The sequence below is a fragment of the Dermacentor albipictus genome, chromosome 8 (assembly GCF_038994185.2).
Source record: "Dermacentor albipictus isolate Rhodes 1998 colony chromosome 8, USDA_Dalb.pri_finalv2, whole genome shotgun sequence".
NCBI lineage: Eukaryota > Metazoa > Arthropoda > Arachnida > Ixodida > Ixodidae > Dermacentor > Dermacentor albipictus.
In genome coordinates, this window is record NC_091828.1 from 94,073,237 (window position 1) to 94,079,777 (window position 6,541).

Here is a 6,541-nt window from a genome sequence, read left to right on the forward strand (position 1 = left end):
CCGCATCTCGAGAACGTTACCAATCGCCATCAAATCGTTCTCGAACCACAGTTAATCGCACACCGCACGAATGAATCCGGAATGTCCGTCCAGAAAGACCCTCTAAAATTTCGCATACGCACCCTTGTGCTCATCCAATTTGCTGACGTGGTACCTGCATCGCTTCGCCGCAATCTCCGATTCGCGGCACCCGCCTTCCCGTCGAGCCCGCCGCTTACGGGCAGATCCTCGGGCACTATCTTCGCTGCTACTCGCCGCCCGTTTCCTAGCTTTTATATTCCAAAGCCAAGCCTTACTGGGAGTTTTGAGGCACGGACATCGAAGTAGTAGTAAGGCTGGCGGAATGGGTGGCACCCCCATAGATCCCAACCTGCCTTACTGGTTTGCTCCGCCTCCTCATAGAGGGCGGCGTTATGTAGGATAGTTTAGAGTTACCGTAGTGTTGGGCGGTTTCTTAGCTTTATTCTTGCTACGCCAGGTGTCAGCCCATGCCTTACTGGTTTGCTTTGTCTCCTCATAGAGGGTGCGCCCACATGATATCAACTAAAGCCCCTCAATCTCCCAAAGTAGCGCCATTCACTTCTCTCCTCCTCCGCTCGGCGCGGCCTCGACGGTGGCGCCGCCGGCAGTGGGCCTGCCGTAGCAGACGACGGCTAACACGCTACGGGAGGAAATCCGCGGAAAAGTTCGTTCGAGTCCTGCGGAGCAGTTTTTTCAATCTAGATCTTGCTTTGTCAGTCGGTAACTGGCCTTAAGAATGTCGTGTCGGATTTGCGGAAGAAATAGAGAAAAGCACCATTATTCAAGGCGTATTTAAGGCGTAAAGCGCGCGCACGTTGAAAGTTCGTGTTGCTGAAACACGACACAAGCACGCGGTGTGCTCAGACACGCGAGTAATTACCAGAGTTTCAGGTTTTGACAGCGCGAAAGTATGTGCACGTGGTTTCGTAGGTTAATTTACGTACCTGCAGGATGCTTTTGTTCGGCCGGCGCGTGAGAGATTCCGACTGTCTGCGGTCAGCAATGCCTGGCAGCAGGGCCGTTTCTGTTCCGCGCCTTTTACAGATGTACGTAGCTCATGCACAGGTTGTGGTGGCCATGAGCAACGTTTTCACACATAGGCGGTATAGATAATTTTAACAACTTACCAGCATATGAAATCGTTATTTATTTATTACAGTGCAAATGGTTAGAATTTGATAGAAAAGAAAGAAGGAACTTGATGGGACAACTGGAAAGAGGTTCAGAAAATAATTATCCCCCTCCCTCATTGGCACCAGCAACACTTTTGTTGAAGTGCTAATTTTATCTCTGTATACTACGTGCGTCTGTATTCTTTTACGTTGTAAGTTTTCACAAGGAAGCAGTGTTGCGTTAACTGGAACAGTCAAGGCACACAAGACAGAAGAAAAGTTGATTCTTGGGTTTTACATCCCAACACCACGATCTCATAAGGCACGCCATAATGGGGGCTCTGGATTAATTTTTTTTGCAGCTGGGGTTCTTTAACGCACCCCCAATGCACTGGACACGGGCCCGTTTTGACACGGGCGTCAAAAGAAGAGGTTGGAGGAGCCGTGTCACTTAACAAAGCCGCGCGTTCTTTGCCACTTGCTCGAAGTCAGCCCGCCCGATCTTGTGAATCCACACTTTTCTTCGTTTTGCGTTGCGCCCGGCGGATGGTAAAACAAAAAGCTTTTTGCCGTCACTGGGTCTGTTGTGGCAACCGTAGGCGCAGCAGCACGGCATCGCAATTAAGCACTCGGCCCTAACACATTGTATAAAACTACCGAGCTCCTTCAAACCGCCTGCCGTACTTCGTCGCGGAGGCCCAAGAATGGGGGTCGCAGGCCCAAGATTGGGGGTCGCAGCGCGCTGGAAAGAAAAGATATACAAAAGCGCGGCGCCTGCTCTGCGCCGGAAAGAAAAAAATATACAAAAGCGCGGGGCCCGCTTTCACGTGACACAGATTGGCCAATGGGGGAGCGGAGGAGGCTGGGGCGACAGGAGGAGTGGAGGAGGAAGCGCCTGGGTGAGCGGGGTGGCGGAAAGATCTAAGAATGGCGCTACTTTTGGAAAATTGAGGGGCTTTAATATCAACAGCGGCAGAGCTTGCTGCCCTGCGTGCTGCTGTCAAATACCTCCTGCAAGAGACACCTCAGAAATTCTTGCGACCCTAAGGCAGCACTTCAGGACTTACGAGGATCATAGGACTCATGAGCAGTTGACATATCAAATAAGATCACCATCAAGCTATCGCTAAAGGACATGAAAATATATTTCAGTGGCTATCTGGACGTACCGGCATTGCTGGCGATGACCTCGGCGACGAAGCCACCCGGTCTGCCCATCTGGAAGCCCGACCAGTTCCATTTCCCTTATCCAGAACTGACGCTGCAAGAAAGCTTCATATCATGGCTAAAGCTACAACATACAAATACTGGTCTTCTCCCAACCTCCCAAAGTGCCATCTTCATAGGCTGGATCCATCCTTAAAGCTACAAGTGCCACCAAAAGTGTCCCGCTGAGGAGACAGTATTGTGGCGCCACTGGCTCGGGGTGGCATTTACAAACGACTACTCTTCCCACATTGGAACGGGGGATATGTCCATGTGCGACTCTTGTGGAATCACAGAAACGATTGAACATATCCTATGTATCTGTCCCCAAAACGACATCGAGCATGAAGCTCTCCAGACAGCACTGAACCACCTGGACTCTATACCATTTTCGGTAATGAACATTCTTACACCATGGCCGTGACACAGAAAGTTATGAAAGCGCTGTTGGAATACCTCAATTCGACAGGTTTTGTGAACCATGTGTAGACTCGGTGCGAACATTCACCTGTGCGCGAAAATGTGCTCTTTTCATCCCCATAACCCTTCCCCATTCACCTGTGCGCGAAAATGTGCTCTTTTCATCCCCATAACCCTTCCCCAGTGCAGGGTAGCAAACCAGATGTGCGCCTGATTAACCTCCCTACCTTACATTCGTCTCTCTCTCATAGAGGGTGCAGGAGTTTTGAGGCGTGGACATTGAAAAACAAGCAAGGCTGGAGGAATAGGTGGCCAAGGTAGCAACTCCATGGGTCCCAACCTAGCTCCCTCCACAGCCTGGCATCCCCCTTCCCCTATCTCTAATAAAGTTGTTTCCTCTTCCTCCTCCTGAAAAAGGTATGGGAGGCATATACAGCTCCACTGTAACAATCTGATGCGGCTCACTGGGCATGCCAGACGCTGGCACAAACAGCCCGATTTTCGCAGTTCTGTCGCCGAGATCATTGAGACCGGTCAAAATAAGGTGGTCGTCGGCAAGGAGCCTTTCGGCTACGACAAAACACCTCAATTCAACTCCATGAATGAGAAACATGCGAGCGCAGCACCAAGCTAGTCACACTACCCAAGAAAAAGAGCCGCTGTAAACCTGGATGTTGCAGCCATCGTTATCTGGGCAGTGTTGCCAGCACAAGTAACGGATTCTGGACTTGCCAATAATGGCTGCCATTGCCGGACAGCTAACAAGGGTGTTTGGACCAGTCCACTTCTTCCTGTTACCGAGTGTTTTTCATTGATGCGATTTAATCATTGAATTCTGCGGTTTTACGTGCCAAAACCACAATTCGATTATGAGGCACGCCGTAGTGGGGGGCTTCCGGAAGAAGCCAATAATTGCCTGCTCACGCCGAGCCTTTGGCTATCCTGCTTATTGACATCGTAGCTGTTCGGTCTTCGTAATTTTGGTTAGCTTTGTTAGCCTCGAACCACGCGAAACAAGGTCAGACCACATGTACGCTTGGCAGCATGAGCTTACTCCTGGCCCCTCCTGGCTAAACGCTTTGACAGACATTGATTCGTATTGAGCTATTCACAGCGCTTCAAAATAGCTAATATCTGCCATCCAGCTGGTGTAAGATACCCAGTATGCCCTGAGCCTGGTGCCTGGTGCCAGCTTGCACCAAGTAGCAAGGGCATACTGGAGCAGAGGAGCGAGTGAGCACAATCCAGCCCTGTTGTGCGCAAAGCAAACGCACTACAGTTGCACGTAGCTGCAGTGTGCTATGTAGCACTGATACTGTGGCCGTCATGACGAGCCCGCTCACTAACCACACTTCAGCTCGCCGAGAGAACCGGATTCGGTGCCTTTTAGCCACCAAAATTGGAAAATAGTGGCGTCTATGTGAACATACAAAATCAAATTTGAAGTGTGCACCCCAGTGACATTCAATAGGAGGAGCTATGTGGGCGCACCCTGCTCTACTGTAGCCTACACAGTGCAAGGCATTGAAGGAGTGGGAGCATTGTGAAGGGGATCACAGGCAGTCTTTGATTACAAATAACTCCCCTACTGCTGAACACGAAGTACTTTTCGCAACAATGTACTTCTGAAATAGTCTAACTCAACTACATATGGGTTCCTTAATTTCGATAAAAAGTGTTTCAGGACCCCTTTAACTTAGTCACAACACCGCAAGAGGTCGACAGTTAACCAAAAACCAGAGGGAAAGAAAGCAGCGGAAATATAATAAACCAGACACACACATGTAAACAGTGGCAAGCTGTAATGTGCAGTGTTAAGCTTTACAATAGCATCAGGTGACAAAGAACCATCGACCCTTAGTCCATACAGGAAAGATAAGTTTATTAGCAAGATGCTCTTCACTGTGCAAACATACATAGAAACTTATAATTTCACCTATCAAGCTCTGCAGGAGTGAATGATGTGCACCAGGTAAGACGCCTGCAGGAATAATGCAAAAGCGAAATCTGTCCTATGCACAGGCGAAAATTTTAAAAAAAAACAGCAGAAGCAAGATGTGCCAAGTGGAGGCTTGAATTGCAAGACGCACTGATGAATCAAAAGCTAACTACAGAGCCAAGTGACACCGAGAAGCAAGCCACGCTCCTAGGTAAAAAAAAAAAAGAGGGAGAAAGGTGATGCACACACCATGTTGTTGAGTTAAGAGTGTGTCCTCAAACTTCTAAAAATAATCGAGATCCTGGTCAAAACAGTGATAATCTTGTACTAAAACCTTTTTAGCAGTACCAATGGGAGAATGCTTCTGCAAAATTCTGCAATCACTTCTGCGAGATTCCTTGCAACACTGCGCAAGGAACACCATTGTTGTAGACACTGACTCAGCAGGTGCCGGGTCAAGCTAAGCCTTGAAAACGTGATTGTATCCCTGAAGTTAAACTGAAAATGCCGTTCCGAGTTCAGCAAAAAGCAAGTGTGTAGCACCTTCCAGCCTCCTAGCGATGAGAAAGCTTAATGTATTCATTCCCATTCAGTCGCATAAATAATCAAGTACAGCCACAAAAGCATCTTCACTGCTCACAATAGTCGCAGCTGCACGAGCAAGAGCTACAAAAAACAGACGTGAGGAAGGACACTTTAACAGTAAGTGCTCAATCCAATAGTGCAGCTTGCAAAAATGCATACGGCAACTCGCCAATCAGCTGTGTATTGCAAATGGGCCGAAACCAGAAAGCAGTTGCCGAAACCTTTATTTTATCCCCCTTGACTTGGAAACTAAATTGGACACCCACCGAGAAATATTGAAACATATTTGAGAAAAAAAAAACTAGAAGTTCGGAAAAAGGAGCTAACACTGCACAAGCTAGGCAATCTGTAGTGGCATCACTCAATTCATTGTTCACTACTGCACAACTGCCAGAAGTGTTCAGAAGGTGCCAGTGCTCATGTGCTGCCAAGGAAACCGATTCAGCAAGCTCGCCGGCACCTCTTCAATGAAACAGCCCGGGAGGTGCTGGCTGTACCATTCACTAGGCCTAATTGCTCAGTGGGTGCCACGGAGGAAGGAAACTAAGGAGAGGCCCTACCCCCTCCGCGCGCTAGGAGAAAAGTGTGGCGGAAATGACGTATAGGTTCTCATTTCTTTTGCTGCTTTTTTATTTTTTTTGCTGCATGGCCACGCCTTTTGGGCCACAATGGCGGCGTTGTTCAGATTTTTTGAGCGCTCACACGTGTTGCTCTGGTAGGTTTCCTGCCGTGGCAAAGGCGCCGTGGGGGCGGGTTTGCGTTAGTCACCATGTCTTGTTGCGCTGTGTTACCTGCACTACCTGCACCATGCTCTGCCGGATGTTGCGCGTGCGCGCGCGCTCCGCGCGCGAAACCACGCGCAGCGCGGCGTGGTTTCGCGAACGATGTAAACAAGAGAGGAGGGTGGCACAAAAGGCGGAGCATCGCCATGAGCAACGCCAATTTCCGGCTTCACTTTTGCTTCACAAAGAGTGACGTCAGGGCCTCTCCTTAGTTTCCTTCCTCCGTGGTGGGTGCACATATTCTGCTCATTAGGTGCAGCTTGCATTTCCACTTGGTTTCTAGTGAAGTCTCGACATTTCCTGAACAAGTGATACGACCTGGATTGCATGGCAGCACGCAACACCAGCGACGAAACAAGTGTCGGCGTCAATTCTAATATTTATGACAATTTCACGAGTTCAAGGCAAAAAGTCACCATCCAGGTTCAGGAAACTGGGCTCAATAATGCTCAAATGAAAGCAATGTCAAGAGGAAC